At 37.8% G+C, this 18,891-nt stretch overlaps 1 pseudogene; it reads left to right on the top strand.

The window, feature by feature from the left end:
- Positions 1-1,519: 1,519 nt before the first annotated feature.
- Positions 1,520-15,147, top strand: LOC139471021 (uncharacterized; annotated as a pseudogene).
- Positions 15,148-18,891: the final 3,744 nt, after the last annotated feature.

The raw sequence follows: 18,891 nt of genomic DNA, 5'->3' as shown, positions 1-18,891 counted from the left end.
CAAGCAGTGCACAACAGGTTGCGATGAAATTATAACATATATCTTTGGACTATATTTGAAGGGTTATTTGTCAAATTCTTTTTGAGAAACTATGACTTGTTTCGAACACTTATTTTGAACCAGTCAAGACTATGGACATTTTAATGTTGAAAACTTTTGTAATATTTGTCAAATATATAACCACCTGTTAAAATAGCATTTATAAATTCTTGACTGATAAATATACCCAAAGCACTAATGTCTTGCAGCAGATTTTCCAATTCTACGATTAGCATGGATAATAATAATAATGACTCAAAAAACATCCCTGTTTAACTCCACTTAATGTTTTAAAGTAATTAGAAATGGAACAATTTCAGATTTTAACAACAGACTTACCTTTTGAATATATGTTCTGCAAACTGTTGAAGAGTTCACTATGTGTATCATTTTTAACATAACATACCACAGGAGTGTTTATTTACACAATCAAATGCTTTTTCTGAAATCTACAAATACGCATTAAAATCTACTGTTAGACTTTGATAAATACTTTTGTATCATTCACCCTAAAATAAATATATTATCCATAGTGCAGTAACCAGCCCTAAAACCTGCCAGGAATTATATCATATACACCTAAGAACAAAGAAAGCCTCTTATTCAGATTATAGGTTATACTTTTCAGTGAATGACACCCCTGTAATTATTAACATCGGTTTTAGTACCTTTTTTTATAAAGTGGAGCAAGTAAACTCTTTGCCCATTCTTCTGAGAAGTGACCACTCTGCGGGACTGTATTGTACAGAGTATGAAGGTCAGGAGGAAGATCATTTTTGTGGCACTTTATCATCTCAGGAGTAATTCCATCCGACCCTGCTGCTTTGTGATTATCGAATGCATGCTGGATTTCATTCCCGATATATTACTATTTAACTAGCATTCATCTCATTATCCTTACACATATTACACAAATGTTTAGCATGATCAGATACATGATGTATACAACACAGACTAAATGTTCTTGATCTGTGTCAATGTTATTAATATTTTAAATGTTCTCAAAATATGACACCCACTCTTTTCTTGATATAGATTTTCAGATGTACTGGAGGTACTATTAAGTTCCTCTAACTCTCTCCAGAACAGTTTGAATTATTACATGTCTTTGATAAATCTGAGATGTTCTTTTTAGCACTCCTTGATTCTGCAGGATAACGATTTTTTAAACATTTAAATTCACTAATGTATCTAAATTCACCAGTCAGTGGACGCAAATCTGCACAGCAAAGTGCCGCGCATTTATACGACGGATCCACCCGCACCCCTGTTAAACAGTGCATGCACAGTGCATAACTATAATCACAAGTCTTCATCCATATGGATGACTTGACGAGTGTATCACTTGATATTTTGAGGAGGGTTTCGAGTATAACATGACACTCGGGGAAGGATTTCTTTGCAAGGACCTGTCAATCAAACTGGCCGTCATCGCAATCACATGGGTATCACGTGACATGACTCTGCATACTGTTGGATAATGCCTTGTGGCATGCGCATGAGTAGCGCTCCTCCCACAAGTGGTGGATATATAAGTCCATCTTTCCAAGAAGCTGACTGCGCGCCATTGCTGTGTTCAAGCTCCGTTCCCAGATACCTGCATTGCATTGCATTGATATTTCGAGAATGTCTGATAAGTGTTCGGTAAGTATTCAATATTTCATTTGAATTTTCTTTAAGAAACAGGTCTGTGAGTCAGCTTGTCAGGCCAACTCCGTTTTGAACAGTACTTCAGTCATATCACTACATGGGGTTTTCATGTGAGAGGAAGGCCCAAGGCCAGAGTGTTGAACCTGCTGGTGAAACCCAAGGGAAGAGAAGTTTACATTATACTCATTGCCAGCTAAAGATAATTTCACATTTCACTTAATATTAGTTGAAGAGAAGTTAAAATTTTACTCATTAATAGCTCCAGTAAAGACCTATTAGTAATTGCGTGGATCGATTCTCACGATGTCAACGACTGGATTGTCTGGTCTAGATTCTATTATTTACTGACTGTCGTCATATAGCTGGAATATTGCTGAGTGCGGCGTTAAACAACAAACCAACCAACCAACCAACAAATATTTCAACGGAGAAAACAGATTTACATAAAACATTAATGGTAAACATTTATTGTTGTGATCACGGCATAACACTGACACCTTTATTTCTCATATGTTGTATTATATTTTACATAGTGTGTGGTGGTATATATGTAAAACAGAAAACAAACAAGGAAAGCTGCAGTGAAGTTTACATTTTACTCATTATCAGATGAAGATATGTTTATATTTTATTAATTATCAACTGAAGAGAAGTTTATATTTTACTCATTATCAGACAAAGATAAATCTGATATGAGATGTTCTTTCAAGGCTTCCTTCTTTATTCTGCACATACGTCGATAACGATTTCTTAAACATTTAAATTCATTCATGTAGCTAAGTTCAGTAGGACGCATTCTGTACAGCAAAGTGCCGCGCATTTTATACGACGGAACGACCTTCACCCTTATTCAGTAGAAAACAGAGCACGCACTACCCATGTAAAGAATATGTCTAAAATGTATCGGTTCACAAACGTAATGTAAGCAACACTTGTACCATTCCCCCTCTCTGTCTCTCTCTGCTGAGTCTGATTTTCACAGAAGATATCAATGTATAACTACAGTCACAAGTGTTCGTCCCTATGGATGAGTTGAGAGTGAATCACTTGATATTTTGAGGGGCGCTAACGAGAATCACTTGAAACACGGTGAAGGTCAATCAAACTGCCCGTCATCGTATTACATGGGTAGAAGTTTACATTTTACTCATTATTAGCCAAAGAGAAGTTTACATTTTACTCATTATTAGCTGAAGAGAAGTTAACATTTTATTGATTATTAGTTAGAGAGAAGTTTACATTTTACTCATTTCCAGCTGAAGAGAAGTTTACATTTTGCTAATTATTAGTTGAAGAGAAGTTTATATTTTACTCAATATAAGTTGAAGAGAAGTTTACTCTTAACTTATTAGCAGCGACAGAGAAGTTATATTTTTACTCATAACTAGGTATCTGAATCATTTTTATCTGAAGGACGTTTGCACATATATAATACAATAATTCGGAGAGTTTTTTCCGAAGTCGATACGTCATTGTTCCCAATAGCCCTGTATATGCCACTCATTTATAATTCAATAGGAATTGACACCTTACTTACTTATATGAAGGGAAGTTAAAAATGTTACCGCTTCGCTTGATAGCTGAAAAATTCGGGTTTAAGTTATTAATAGATCAAAGGGATTTACATTTAACCTAACAACAGCCGAAGAGGTGTTGACAGCTTACGGTATATACTTATATACGTGTACACGTTTATACTTTTCCAAGAAAAGTGATGGTATCGTGTAATATAGAAGACGGTATGGTAGGCTTCATGTGGCTGCAAATTAACACAATCTAACCCAGTCACAGATTTATTTGTTTTTAACTTGTTGCAGGAATGAAGGAAAATAAGCACAGTATACTTTCTTTTGCCCCCCAATTCATAATATTAAACTAATATAAAAAATCTCAATGTCATTTTTATCAGGAAACGTATGTAATTGATGTTATTGTTTGCGTTACTGTTAGAAATGGGTACCAGCTGAACCAGAGTGAGTGAGTGGGTGAGTGAGTGAGTTGGGTTTAACGCCGCTTTTAATAGTGTTCCAATTATATCACGGCGTGACAGCTTACTGAGGCAGGAAAGGCCGAAATGATGCAGTTCTCAGATGTTCACCACTTTGGAAAGCCAAAACTAAACACAAAACAAGAAACATAACGGAGCGAACCAGGATTCGAACACACAATCATAGATTTCTGGCGTGTCAAAGGGAAGCATCTCATCACAGCGAATTAGATCGTCGTCACATAATTGGTAGACTAAATACCTCCATAGAAGCATCTTGAGGAGCTGGAACTGGTCCCGGTATGGTGCCCAAGTACCCCCATCGTCTATAATACTCCTTGACAGGCGTGGTCGTGTCTGGCGACGTCGAAATCAATGTCATGCCAATGTCAACCCGAGACCTCAGGGGAGATTTGACGCTGGATCAGTTATGATGTGGGATGGAATCACTATGACTGAACGAACCCCACTCCATATTGTAGAAGGAAGGCTCAACATACTGACACCTTTTGTTGTCCCGTTTGAAAGGCGTATGGGTCGACGTTCGTTTTCACGAATCCTCAATGTTCACCTCCAGCAGCACGACATCCATAAAATTGCATGGCCAGCAATGGGCTCAGACCTTTCCAAGATTGAACAGCCTGGGACATGATAAGTTCAAGTTCAAGTTCTTTATTAACTCAAACCGCCGACCGGTGGTATATGAGCAACATAATAGCATACATATATACAAAAATACAATTTAAAAAGTTTTTTAAGATTGTAAGTTCTCATATTTGACATCAAATGCTTAAAGGAAATAATGTTTGACCAGTTTAGATATCTATTATCAATTAATGTTTTTCTTTGCTGGTCAAAATATTCACATCTAAAGAGGTAGTGGAACTCGTCGGCTATGGAAGGGGAGGTACAAAGCTTACATGTGCAATATTCGCGTGGGATTCCCTCCCAGCGGCCAGTCTCAATCGGTAAATTATTATTTAGGGTTCTTAATTTTAAAATTGTAGTAAAGAGTGAGTGAGTGAGTTAGTTTGGTTTTACGCCGCTTTTAGCAATATTCCAGCAATATCACGGCGGGGGACACCAGAAATGGACTTCACACATTGTGCCCATGTCGGGATTCGAACCCGGGTTTTCGGCGTGACGAGCGAACGCTTTAACCACTAGGCTACCCGACCGCCCCTGTAGTATTTAAATATTAGGGTTGAAAATTTTATAACAGGTCGATTATTGCTTATATGGTTGTGCCAAAATGAGATCATTCTCTTATATATGAGTATACTTATTGGAAATCTCCCAAATTCACCATACAACATATAATCGGGTGTTGAGTTCCTAAGATTGAAGGCAAGTTTAATGAATTTTAAATGTGCTCTTTCCAATACTGAATGGTTTTCGTATCCCCAAGTTTCACAACCATAGGTTAGAATAGGCAAGATTCGAACATCAAAGGCTTTGAGAAGGCAATCAACGGGTAGATTTAAATCCCGTGCTCTTTTTAATAAGCAGAACATGGCTTTTGTAGCTCTGTCAGCGAGGTTTTTAATTGCACATACAAAACGACGGTTTCGATGGAATAAAATACCAAGATAGACATAACTATTTACAATTTCTAAATAAACGGAGCTAAAATAAAACTTCAAATTCTTGGGTATTTTGTTTCCTGATCCAAATATTAATATTTTAGTTTTGCAGGTGTTTACCTATAATTTCCATTTTTTGCAATATTTGTGAAATGAATCAAGGGACTTTTGAAGTTCAGGTGCGTTGTCGGCAAATAAGACTGTGTCGTCGGCGTACAGGATAATAAGGAATTGTAAAATTATATCGAAATGTTCTTCTGGTATGTCAAGCTTTACACCGTTACAATTATCCGCGGATAGGTAATTTTCCAAGTCGTTCAGGTAAAGCGAGAATAGAAGTGTTGATAAGTTTTCATCTTGTCGCACACCGGAAGCGGTTACAAAATAGTCTGACAAGTTGTTTTTTGAGCAAACACATGATTTAATATTTCGGAACATATTTTTGATAACATTCAAACATTTTCCACTTACACCTTGTTTTTGTAATTTATGCCATAGGCCGACTCTCCAGACTTTGTCAAACGCTTTTGAGAAGTCGATAAATGTGCAGAATAGCTTTTTCTTTGATTGTTTAAGTGTATTTATCAGCATGTGTAAAAAGAATATATTATCCATGGTTGAGTGGTCCTTACGAAATCCGGCTTGTGCTTGACTTAGAATTCTATTGTTTTCAATAAATTTAGTAAGTCTTTCATTAAGTATGCTCGTAAATAGTTTCCCGAAACAGCTGAGAATAGTAATTGGACGGTAAAAGTTTGGGTCAAACTATCTCCTTTTTTCTTATATATGGTTAAAATTCAAGACATAAAGAGGACCCAAAGAATCTATAGTATCGATCAGATAGTTGTTGTCAACGAAATCAAGAGCTGTAGCTTTGTTCCTTTTTAGTTTTTTAATGCAATGTCATTTCATTATTCAACGTACTGTCAACGGGCTTGTGTTGACGGGGAATTAGCTCTTGGGGGGAATAAGAACAAAATCGATATTACTGTCCCGGAACGCTTTATGCACAACTTGTTAACAATAAACAACAATTGCACAATGAGCGGAATACCTGCTCTGACAACACAAACACAGCGATGAACGGACCTTCCAGCTCAGGCGTACAAGAGGTGAGCGGAGCTCCAGCTCACCTCAGGGCGTTTCCTACGAGCGGCACATCCTGCTCGAGGTCGTCCCTATGCCAGCACTCGGAATACCAAGCCTGACTAACACCTTGGTAACTGTGTAATGGTAGCACATATATAGTACTGAACAATGGAAATACAATGCCATTGCTCTGGACATGGGACTTCCGGGGTGACGTACCGACACAACTCAGGGGATGAACAATTAAGGCAATAAATGTCATTCTATAAATAACAGTAATTAACGGGAAGTGACAAAGTAGCCCAGTTTGGCTGTCAGTCAATATACAATGAAATGTTGGTGAGGTTGGTGATATGGTTCAAGATTTCATCTAACTCGGCAAGAGACGTCAATCTTGTGTTGTGCGTTTGTTATCTGCCTCCAGCCGGCTCTACGCGAGCCACCAATGCAGAAGCTTTCTTCAATACCCTACTTGAGAAATATTACTTATATCAAAACTATGGAACACCATGTATATGTGGCGACTTCAACGCTCGTGTTGGATCCGGGAAAGACTACATAGAAGGAGTAGACAATATTGAAGAACGTGATATAATTGACACTACACTGAACGCTGAAGGCGCATCTTTCATAGACTTTCTCGTGGACGCGAATTTATGTTTGATTAATGGCCGTCTGGGTCAGCAGGATTTTACCTACATTAAAAACGGATGCTCAGTTGTGGACTACATGGTGACAGCACACGAGGACTTGGCCAGATTTAAAGACTTTAAAGTAATTAAGATGTCATCACTTATTACCGGGCCGAATGTGCCTGACGTTGTACCCGACCATTCTGTTCTGTTGGCCGAAATAGCTTTACCTTTGCCAGCCAGGGATGATATGATTGGTGAGCCATTGTCTGTTTACAGTGAGCAAGAATATAAGCGTTATGATCAATGCAAAATTCATGGTGATTTTTTGTTAAATGAAGATTGCGTTTCACGCCTAAATGATACAATTTTTATGATTGAATCGCATCTTGGTGACCAGCGTGATGTTGACGCTGCATATGACGAGTTTTTGAATTGTATGTATACAGAGCTGGATAAGATTGGGGAAGTGTCCCGATATAAGCCTTTTTGTAAAAAGGGTAACTCGGTTTACAAACCTTACTGTTGTGACGCCTTACAAGCTCAGTGGGATACAGTCTCTACTGCCGAACGTGATTGGTTAAAATGTAAATCGCCATTTCGTAGAAAATCACTCAAAAGTGACTATTTATCTAAACGTAAAACTTTTGGCAAAATGCTCCGGGCTCGGAAGCGGTCTTACCAGAGACAACAACAACAAACACTTCTTAATAAATATAAGGATAAGGATTCCAGGGAATTTTGGAAGGCCATCGGGAAAATCTGAATAGTTAATGATAGGAGTACTTCTATCCCCTGGGAAGTTGTGGAAAATGGGACGGTTGTCTCTGATAAGGGCAAAGTCTTGGATAAGTGGAAATCTGATTATTGTAAATTATACAATGGCGACATATATGATCAGTTCGATGATAACCACTTCCATCACGTAGTGGAGTGTGTATCTTCTGATTCCGTTACTTGTACCAGCACTGTGGACACAGGCTCTTTAGATGCATCTATAACACGCGAGGAGGTCCTCCATGCAAATACTCGGTTTTCTAGATGGTTGGAATTTAATGATATTTTGGCAGAAGAGCAAAACGGCTTCCGCAGTAAAGGAAGTACAACGGAACACATTTATACTTTATTCTCCATGATCAAAAACCGTAAATCTGTTAAACTCCCAACTTACGTCTGTTGTATCGACGCCATGAAAGCCTTTGATCGTGTGAACCGCGACTGTCTGTGGTATAAATTACATAGATTGGGAATAAACGGAAAGTTCTTCCGATCAGTTAAATCGCTATATGAAAATAATAGCTCTCGGGTTTTTATAAATGGTAAAATGACTGACAGCTTCGCTGTATTTAGCGGTGTAAAACAAGGTTGTGTTCTGTCGCCTATGCTCTTTTCTGTTTTTATTAATGATTTAGTTAAAGAAATTAATGATCTTAAATGCGGAATAAAGATTGATAATTCTATAATCAGTATTTTATTGTATGCTGACGATATCGCTCTTTTAGCACCCGATGAAAAGTCATTACAATCAATGTTAACCTGTGTCGGCAATTGGTGCAAGAAATGGCGCCTTCAAATAAATAGCAAAAAAACAAAAATTGTTCATTATCGTAACATATCCTCTGTTAAGTCATCCTATCACTTTACTTGTGGTGCGGAAAATATAGAAATTGTTCATTCATATAAGTATCTTGGGCTTTGGTTACATGAAAACTTAGATATGAATTATACAGCAAAAGAAATATCTAAATCAGCCAGTAGGGCACTTGGGGTAATTATCAGTAAGTTTAAAGCGGTGGGCGGCATGGATTATGATGTATTCACTACTTTATACAATAACCTAGTTCAACCAATTTTATCATATGGTTCAGCTATTTGGGGCACCAAAGAATTTAGTTGTATTAACGCTATCCAAAATAGAGCTTGCCGCTTTTTCCTGGGAGTAGGCAACAAAACACCTAATTTGGCAGTAAGAGGGGAAATGGGCTGGTCATTTAACTATACAAAGCAAAAACTTGAGATAGTACGTTTCTGGAAAAGGCTGAGTTTGGTAGATGAAAACAGGCTAATGCATATAGTGCAAATATGGTCATCTAAATTTCGTAAGTCATGGGATAATTCAGTTAAGAAATTATTCGATGTGAAATCAATTACTTCTGTTATAACTAATCTATTATCTTGTGACTTCGACCATGCTAGAAATATACTCATCAATAAGGATAAGGAATTATGGTTGGAACAGCTCTGGGATGACAGAGGATTAACAAATGGTATTAAGTTAAGAACATATCGACTGTTTAAAAAGTCTGTAAGTACCTCCAAATATGTCATTAATTTAGCCAACAGAGAACATCGTAGTATATTTGCTAAATTTAGATGTGGCACCCTCCCTCTGGAAATTGAACTCGGTCGTTTCTTGAAACCAAAAAACATAATCGTATTTGTAAACACTGTAATACAAACAGTATCGAAGACGAGGTTCATTTCTTAACAACGTGTAATCTTTATGGAGATCAACGAGAATATGTTTGGGGTTATGCCTCGTCTCTTTGCCCAAATTTTTGTCTCATGACCCCTATAGATCAAACCACATTCCTTATGAAGTGCGATAATTTATCCTATTCTGTGGCTGCACTAATTAAATCAATGTACAAAAGTAGGTTATATAACAACGTTTCATAAACCCATTCTAGTATTGTATGCCTCTGTATATTTTATAAAACATGTCATTATATAGCAATGCTTGTTATAAATGTACGAGTATTATACTTTTATCACATATTTTGTGCACCATTAATAAATTCATCACTGTCCACTATAACTATTTTAGCACTTGCAGTGCTTTTAAGAACATTAGTATCTAATAGGCCCAGGCTGGCCGAGCGATGTATATCTTTTAATATATTTTACTTCCTGTATAAATTGATGTAATTTTATGTATACACCGCTGGACACTTAAATAAACCATTTTTCTTCTTCTTCTTCTTCATTAACAACGGGGATTAGCGCCTAAAACGTAATGGCAATTAAGTAATGGAGACATGGCTACAGGGTAATTTGCCTTTGGAGTCAAATGTACTTCAGACAATGGTAGTCATAAATCAGTCGCTTTGACAGTACTGATATCATAGTTCTGAAAATGATCATTATTTTCATTTTCAAAGTCATTTTGTGTATCATCTAGATCAGTATTCAAGTTAGAGAAGTATTCATAAAATACGTCTGCATTGGGTTGCATTTCAGTATCTTCGTTAGATTTTGGGTTTAACAGACTCCAATATTCTTTTGGGGAATGTTTAGAACGATCACGTAACACCTGACTTGATGTAGTTTCTGTTTATTTCTGGATTTGTTGATAATTTTCTTGTATGATTTGGCATGTTGTCTAAAGTTAAACGGAAAGTATTGCGTGCGGCCTCGCAAAGCACGTGCGCGGTGTCAGTTCAGTTCAGTTCAGTTTTATTTCTCTGAAAAACCACCAACGGTGGTACAAGAGTATATATATATATACAACGTATAATATACAATGCAGATCAAGATGGTAACAAGCCTAAAATAAAAAAATAAATAAATAAATAAAAATTAAACAACAACAATGATAATAATAATAATAATAATAATAATAATAATAATGATAATAATAATAAAAATCAAAAGAAATAAAATTAGACACCTTAACGCAATAATGAGTTCAAATGTACGATGAATCTTGACAGATGTTTCAAAGTGTATATATTTTTAGGTGATAACGTTTTACGCAATTTACACATATTTGGCCAGATATAACAATTCTGTGGGATGTAAAGAAGTCGTTGTTGGAGAAGTGCTTCACACCTAAAAAGATAGTGAAATTCGTCTCCAACAGCAGATGAATTGCATAGTGTGCGATCACATTCTTGTCCGGGTCACCGTGACCTTTTAGCGCTGACTCTGCCCTTTTTGTTATTTTATCAATTACCGTCTAGTCAATATCATGGATGAAATCATCTTTTTTGTCAGTATTATAACGATTTGGGGCATTTGTAAGTTGATCCGAATGTTGATTATCGTTAGCTGGGGTTTCGTGATTCATTGTGGAAGATTTAAGGTAACATTGTATGGGACAATGAACATCTGAGTACAAAGGGTTATGGTCTAAAACTTTCAGGTTTGTAAGTAAAGATAAGCATGACTGACTACACAAAACATAATCAACTGTACTTTTGTCACAACATGTTACTCTGCCTTCCGAACCGTCATCACCTATTCTTCCATTGCAAATAAACAAATTCAGGTTTTTACACATGACTTGTATCTATGATTATTAATTTTACCTAAATCCTGAGATATTCTTAATTTTGGAAAATTTCCATCAAAAACATATTCCGGTGTAAATTCACTAGACAATTCAACCAGATCCGTATCAAGTTCTTTCAGAAGCTTTTCATCGAAACTAATCAAATCATTCCAAGAACCTGTTTCTGCGTTAAAATTTCCAAATAAAATAATATTTTTGCTTTCACTAAGCAGATCCAGAATATCTTTTTCACATTCATAAAAAGCGTCGGAAGAATAATACCTTGAACCGTCCGGGGGAATACATACAACCTCAAGAAAGAAATCCTTGTCTGTACTAAACAATATTTTTGATATTTTAACCCACAGGATATACTCATTTCTTTTGTCAAGTACTTATACGTACTTAGAATAGCAATTTTTGACAGCAATGGCGATTCCGCCTGATCTTCTAGCATTTTCTCTATGTTGAGTAAATAGAAAGTAACCTTTTATCTCTAAATCGTATAAAAAGCCTGTTTTAGTTTCTTGTAAACCAAAAATATCTTGTCCCTGGAGCAGTTCAACACATTCTGGGTAGAATAGTCGCTTTCTCAACCCGCAAACATTTAAACTTAGGAGATTAAATTATTTAAACCTTGTGAGACTGAATAATTGTCAAAAGGATTTACCATATCATCATCATCATCATCATCATTGCTATCATCATTGTCATCAGTATCATCATCATCATCGTCACTGTCATCATCGTTATCATCTACATCGTCTTCAACATCGCTATCATCATCATCGCTATCATCATCACTGTCATCAGTATCAATTATGTGTTCAACATTATCGAATGGGACATTATCATAAGTATAAGCCCATTTGCTCTTAGGATTGGAAACCTTCGTAATGTTATTGTTTTCACAGATTGAGACAGCAGTAAGTTCCTTGATGTTATTTAGAGTAATATATTCAGACAGATATTTGTCATCGCAATAGGTATGGCTCTTAGTAGCATAAGGTGCACAGGAGGGAGTATCGACAACATCATTAACTGTCTGGTAACTAGGAACAGGGCTATCAGAATTAACACCCTGATCAGGTCCGCCCAATATAATCCCATCATTAGCCTTTTCACCACCGTCGTGTCCTCAGCGGGGTCCTGTTTTACCCTGGGTGGGGCGATATGGGGGTGGGGCTACCGATGTTTGGAGAACTTTGTTGACATACAATTTGTCAACACTGATGAACGCCATCTTGTTTTGTTTCTTGGCATCTTTTAGTGCAGGGACCAATACATCACGCCTGTACTGGTTTACCTCATCAGGGAACTGTTCATATATAGAGAAGGGTTTATCCTTCAGGCGCCTATCACCCTCTCTTGTGTGTAAATGAATTTTGCTATAAGTGGGCGAGGTCTGTTGTGTTCTGTGCGTCGATTGGGTCGGCCGATCCTATGCACTCGTTTGAAGTGTAGACGATCACTATTGATATCTAATTCTGTTTTTATGAAGTCCTTCAGCACCTTTTCGCAGTTTTCAAGTGAAGGGGACGCCTCTGTTTCAGGAATATTTGAGAAAATGAGGTTGTCCCTCATGGAGCGACATTTCAAATCAATCAGTTTCTTTTAGCTTCATTTTTTCTTGTTATATGTCGTGTAGGACAGGGGCACATTTGGACATCTGGTCCTGTAGTAGTTTTATGTCACTTTGCATCTTTATTTTCTCACTTCTGAATTCATTGAAAGTTCCGCTTAGAAATGTAGTGCATTTGTCCATTTCATCAACTCGTGATCTTAAGGAGTCAAGCTCTTGAACTTTAATTTCAAGTCTAGCCACGTTGCATCTGACACATCCTTTTCAATCACATCTAGCTTAGAAAGTTTCGTGTCAAGTTTATCCAGTTTAGCCATGATGGCCGCCATCTCCATGGCAGGGGTAGACTGCTGAGGCGTGTGTTGTGGTGGATATGGCAGAAGTGCAGGCGGGTGTATGGGGGGGGGGGGGGGGGGGGGGGGGGTAAGCTTGAGGAGTGTACACTGTTTCTAGCGACTGTCTTACCAGTTCGTCTGTATTCATTGTGCGTGGCAGCGGTAGTGGGGTGTCGTCTCTCGCTGCGTCAGAGTCTGTTGACGAGGATTTCTTCTTACGCTTTGACTTCTTCTTCGGAGGCACTGGTTCGAATTCAGCTGCGTAGACATTTCGGCTTGCATACCAGGGAGGTGTTGGGAGAATTTTGGGACCTAGTATCCATTTATAGTGCGTTTGATGAAAGAGTTTTTTTCACTGGGTTTGAAAACCGACCTGCTGCTGCCATCTTGGTCACGTGTCTGCTATGACGTGTGCGTCAATGTTATAGGCCTCCGACCACGGTGGCTGAACCTGAACAAGAGGAGTGGGACTCCACCAAATCGCCATTAGGAGACTCGAGACGTCGAGTGAATGCATTTTTGACAAATCGTGGCAGTATTACACACAACTGACAAAAAATCAACTTTGAAATTTCCCATCTTAACTCTATCGTCCTTTAAGATGCTTGGCGGTCATCTACTTACACACTTCAATGCCGGTTGTAATGTGTTCCCAATACGTTCATTATTTTACAACTATTACTAAAAACTAATATCTCTTACAATTTTGGAAGTCGTAAGTTATTTCCAAGTATGCCCTGCATTTTTAAGGGTATATTAGTGAAAGGTTAGTCAATGTACTCATTAGTACTTCAAGGGAAGTTTACATTTTACCTTTATTAAATTTGAAAGCTGAAGGGAATTTACATTTAACTTATTATTTAACTTACATTTTTACTCATTATTAGTACAAGGGAGGAGTGTATCATGGATGACGTTATCAAACTTGTGGCAAACTAATCACAGCATCCAAGACTCAATGTACCTTTTTGTATCTGTTCTTGAACCATGTGATCGAAATATCGAATATTAATCGTTAGTGAAAGAAAAACATTTTGCCATAAATTGCTCAGTACATTGCATTTGATTATCCCACACCGACAACACGGAACAACGATCTATATAACTCTGAACGACATGACGGATTTTGAACATGTAAATGAATCGTGTGTAAATACGAGCAAATATGTCATAATTAGGTCTCATAAATATTTTGTCGCTTTAATAACGAAGCATTTCATGTACGATTCTCTCTCATACATTGCAGGCTTCAACTATGGAGAAATGCAAAGCCCTCTTTGAAGGTACATTCCTCCCACTGAGGGAGATTCAGTGGCCAGGAGATGAAGTGGAAGGAATCTACGCAATCAAAGAGGGCGGAAAAGTAATCTATGTCGGGCGATCTAAAGATATTCGAAAACGTCTGAGAGATCACTGCTCCGGAGATCAAGACATCGATGATTACATTAGAAAGGCCTCTACCGGATCCCTGACGTACAACTACGTGCGTGACCCGTGCCAGGAGTGCACAGAGCACTGTTACGTGGACGGGATTGCAAGGCTCCAAGGCGAATGGCCCAGATTCAACAAGCAGAAAGGAGATTCGTGTGACAAAGGGCAATGTAAGAGAAAGTGAACCTGGTGACGATGACACAAAATGTGTTATTGTCATTTCACTGAAATGAAAAATCAAGGGATTGTCGTGATTCCGATGAAAAAGGGGTTACACATGACTATTAAAGGATAATTACATCTGAGAATTGTGCTAAACACAACTGTATGAACCGCATTTAGTAATATCACTTAGATTGGTACATTTCTAAAAGAACATACACAATGTTTACCGAAATTACCCTGATCATCAGAGACAGAAAGAATAAATCACTGAAACTGTCATGTTCCTGAAAAAGCTAAAATTGAATTTGTCAACTGTATGTCTCTTAACGAATATTTGACTTTGATTGTTACTTTAAACATTTTGTCATTGAAAGTTTAATGTTCTGGGGAAAGAATAAAGAATGTTAGCCTCCTTGGTCATTGTTTTACATTAATAGTAAGACCTAACATGTTGTTGAGAAGGAAAAGGGGATTTTGCATTGTTGGAACAATTAGTCCACTCCACTTGAAACAAAATACTGCGATGATTAATTAACGAGGACAGATGCATGTGTGATAACACTTATAAAGTGAAAACCAAATGTTCAGGAGATAAGGAATATTACTTACAGTGATGAAATTACTTGTGCGCTTTTCAATACATATCCGTTTTGCTAATGGCAAACAATTTCCATTGAATTTTGACCACATGGTTAAAATCCGGGTGTGGCTCGACAGACAGGTGACTGCGAGAGGCTGTATTAGCAGTGCGTGTATCTCGAACTTGGTGAAAACGCAATCATATCGCTTGCAAAATGGATATTCTAGTGCTGCAGTGGCAGAGAGATAAGTGATGTCATGTGATTCTGACGTCATGGCAACCGGTTGTTTCACACTGGTCTGCAAAGAATCTTAGGAGATATCGCTTGACCGCACCCGAGCAATATCTCGTAGAAGCAAGCTTTGGGATGATAAATTGGGTTTATATATTGAGAACCGTATATGAGTAGAAACGACATTTGTCATGCTGTCGAACATTGTTCAAACGAACCTTCCACTTGCACCATGTCAAAGTTATTGTTTGCATAAGTACAAGGTTCGACTCAAACAAGTTTTTTTTTTTTTTTTTTTTTTTTTTTTTTTTTTATTAAACAACAGTTTATCCAACTCATCAACGATTATGTCCTCACAATGTGCAGCGTGTGAAAAATATGTTAAAAAAGATTACCAAAATTATAGAGTTGACGGGTGCAACACTTAATTAATCCAACAAAATATCATAAGCTCATTTTGGCAGTTTTGCCTACTGCTTCGTGGGGTTCCAGGTTAGAAAACAGATGCAAAGGAACCTTAGCTGGTCGTTAAAGGTGACAAATGAATCGGGTATAAGATATATTATAAAATAAAAAAATCGATTATTACAAATAACATTATAACATTAGATCTTAAGTGTTGTTATTCCGACAAGAAGGCTAGGAGAAAAATATGAAATCATCATAGAATGTACATGGGCAGCTAAAACACATTTACTGTAAAATGGTTTAAACAATGAGGAGCCTACAATCACAGGAGAGAATCATTTATCATAATTACGAATAGAGCATTTGCTCGTTATAACCGTAGTTTACTGTACTTGTAGAGCGACATGCATGTGCGCGAGTGCCTGCGTGCCTGGGTGCTTGTACTCCTCGGGGCTATTGCCGATTTTATTGCTGGTCCAGTGATATACCATGCCGCAGTTTAACATTAATAACCCACTCAGACACAGTATGCTGACTTTACTTTGTTTTCTGACCATATACAGATAAACTCATCCGAGTGTCATTTGGTGTCAAATATATCAACACAAGTCGATAACATTGTAAAATCGTTTAATCTTTTGTCGATGACGGTTGATATATTTGATATCAAAAGACACAAGAGTGAGATTCTATTGATCATTCAAAATCATAAGCCCAACTATTGTGGTTATAAACATTAACAACAAGTGTAAAAAAAGAGCTAACCAGCTTCAGTGGCAGAGAGATTTGTGATGTCATTTGATTCTGACGCCATGGTAACCGATGACATCACACTGTTCTGCAAAATATTGTGCTACAATTTCATTGCAGCGACATCTCCAAGGATCTCACCCGAGCAATATCTCTCGTTCAAACCAGTTTTGGGATGATAAATTGTGTTTACATGTATATTGACAGGTGTATATGAGTAAATAAGACACATTTTCACGAGGTCGTACATTGTTTAAACAAACCTTCCACATGCAACATGTCGAAGTGCACTGTTCGCAGAAGTACAATGTCCGATTCAAACAACAGTTTGTCTAAGCCTGACTAACTTTGAACTATGGGCCATAACAAAGTAAACTAGTCAATGTAGTACATTGTTTGAGTAGTTCATTCTTAATGTATTTGGTGTGTTGGGGCAGTTTGTATATTAGCGACAGCCAACTGAACGTGCTAGGGGTCCTTATGGTCATAGAAATGGAAAAGAACGAGTACAGAGCAGTCATGAGGTTTTTTACTTCAAAGAAAAGTATTCCCCAAGAAATTCGTGACCGCATGTCACACGTTGGCCAGCAATGTTTAAAGCTGGTAGATCAAGCCTTGATGATGACCCTAGGTCTGGACGTCCCTCAACTTCCATCAATGAAGATTCAACCAAGGAGATAGAAACATTTATACTGTCAGAAAGACGTATTACCATTGCTGAACTTGAGGAAGACGAGGAAGACGAAGGTCTTAGCCATGGATCCATTGAAACTATTATTCATGAATATTTACAGATGAATAAGATATCTGCTCGTTGGGTGCCAAAGTTTCTAAATTCTGATCTTAAGGAGAAAGGAACTGACATTGCCAGATAAAGTTTAGAGCTAACTGAGGAGGGTTTCGTCAAATTCAAAAAGAGATTAAAACTTGGGTCTACCACGATGATCCCGAGTAAAAACCTCAATCCTTGGAATGGCACCATTCCACTTCTCCGACACCAAAGAAATTAAATTCTTCTAGTTCAGTGAAGAAAGTTATGGCCACTGTATTCTGGGATGCAAAGGGTGTGAACCTTGTTGATTACTTAGAAAGTCAAAAGACGACTGTCGGTACCTACTATGCTGATTTGCTTTATCGCCTGAGAGATTCTATCAGAGAAAAGCGGTGAGGAATGCTGACTGCTGGATTTCTACTACTTCATGACAATGCCTCTTGTTGCACCTCTCGACTTCCAAAGACTGCTGTGCGACAATGTGGGTTCGAATAGCTTCCTCACCCTCCATACTCGCCAGACCTGGCAACAAGTGATTTCCACCTGTTACCTAAACTGAAAGAACACCTTCTTAAAGCGCTATGACGACAACGATGACCTCAAAGCTACCGTGAATGATTTTCAGGGTAGCTTCAGAAAACCTCTGCCTGACTGGAATTGCAAAGCTTCCCTATAGATATGAGAAGTTTAATGAAAAGCAGGGAAGCTGTTAAAAATAATATCAAAAATCACTTTCACAATTTTTAGTTTTAGATTTTTTCGAAAAGCAGCGTGTGAAAAATATGTTAAAAAAGATTTCCAAAATCATAGAGTTGACGGGTGGCGTTACTGATTTGATCCAACAAAAGATTTTAGGACCATTCATGCATGTTTGCCTACTGAGTGAGTGAGTGAATGAGTGAGTGAGTTGGGTTTAATGCCGCTTTTCACAGTATTCCAGTTGCATCGCGGCGTGTCAGCTTAATGTTGGAGGAAAGCCCGAAGTGATGCAGGTATCAGACGTTTACCACTTCAGTGAAACCCACGAGCATGGGTATAGTGCTGACAAACCTAGAAACATAATCGGGGCGAACCGGGATTCGAACCCTCTATCATAGGTTTCTGGCGTGCCGCAGGGATGCAACTCTGCACCGCGAATCGCGGCGCCTTGGAGCCACACGTGCCCCTGTTTGCCAAATGCTTCGTGGGGTTTTGGGTTAGAATACAGGTTCCAGGGAACCTTTGCTGGTGACCAAATTAATCGGGCACAAGATGAAGGATATAATAGATTTTATCAAAAGTCGGTTATTACAAATATCATTATTACATTAGCTCTTAAAAAGTAATGTTGTTGAAACAAACAAAGCAACAAAGTATGTCTATTGAGAATAAAGAAATCAAAAC

This window comes from Haliotis cracherodii, unplaced genomic scaffold, assembly GCF_022045235.1.
Source record: "Haliotis cracherodii isolate W230 unplaced genomic scaffold, xgHalCrac1.p SCAF_21, whole genome shotgun sequence".
In the NCBI taxonomy this organism is placed as follows: Eukaryota; Metazoa; Mollusca; class Gastropoda; order Lepetellida; family Haliotidae; genus Haliotis; species Haliotis cracherodii.
This window is presented reverse-complemented; position numbering and strand designations above follow the sequence as displayed.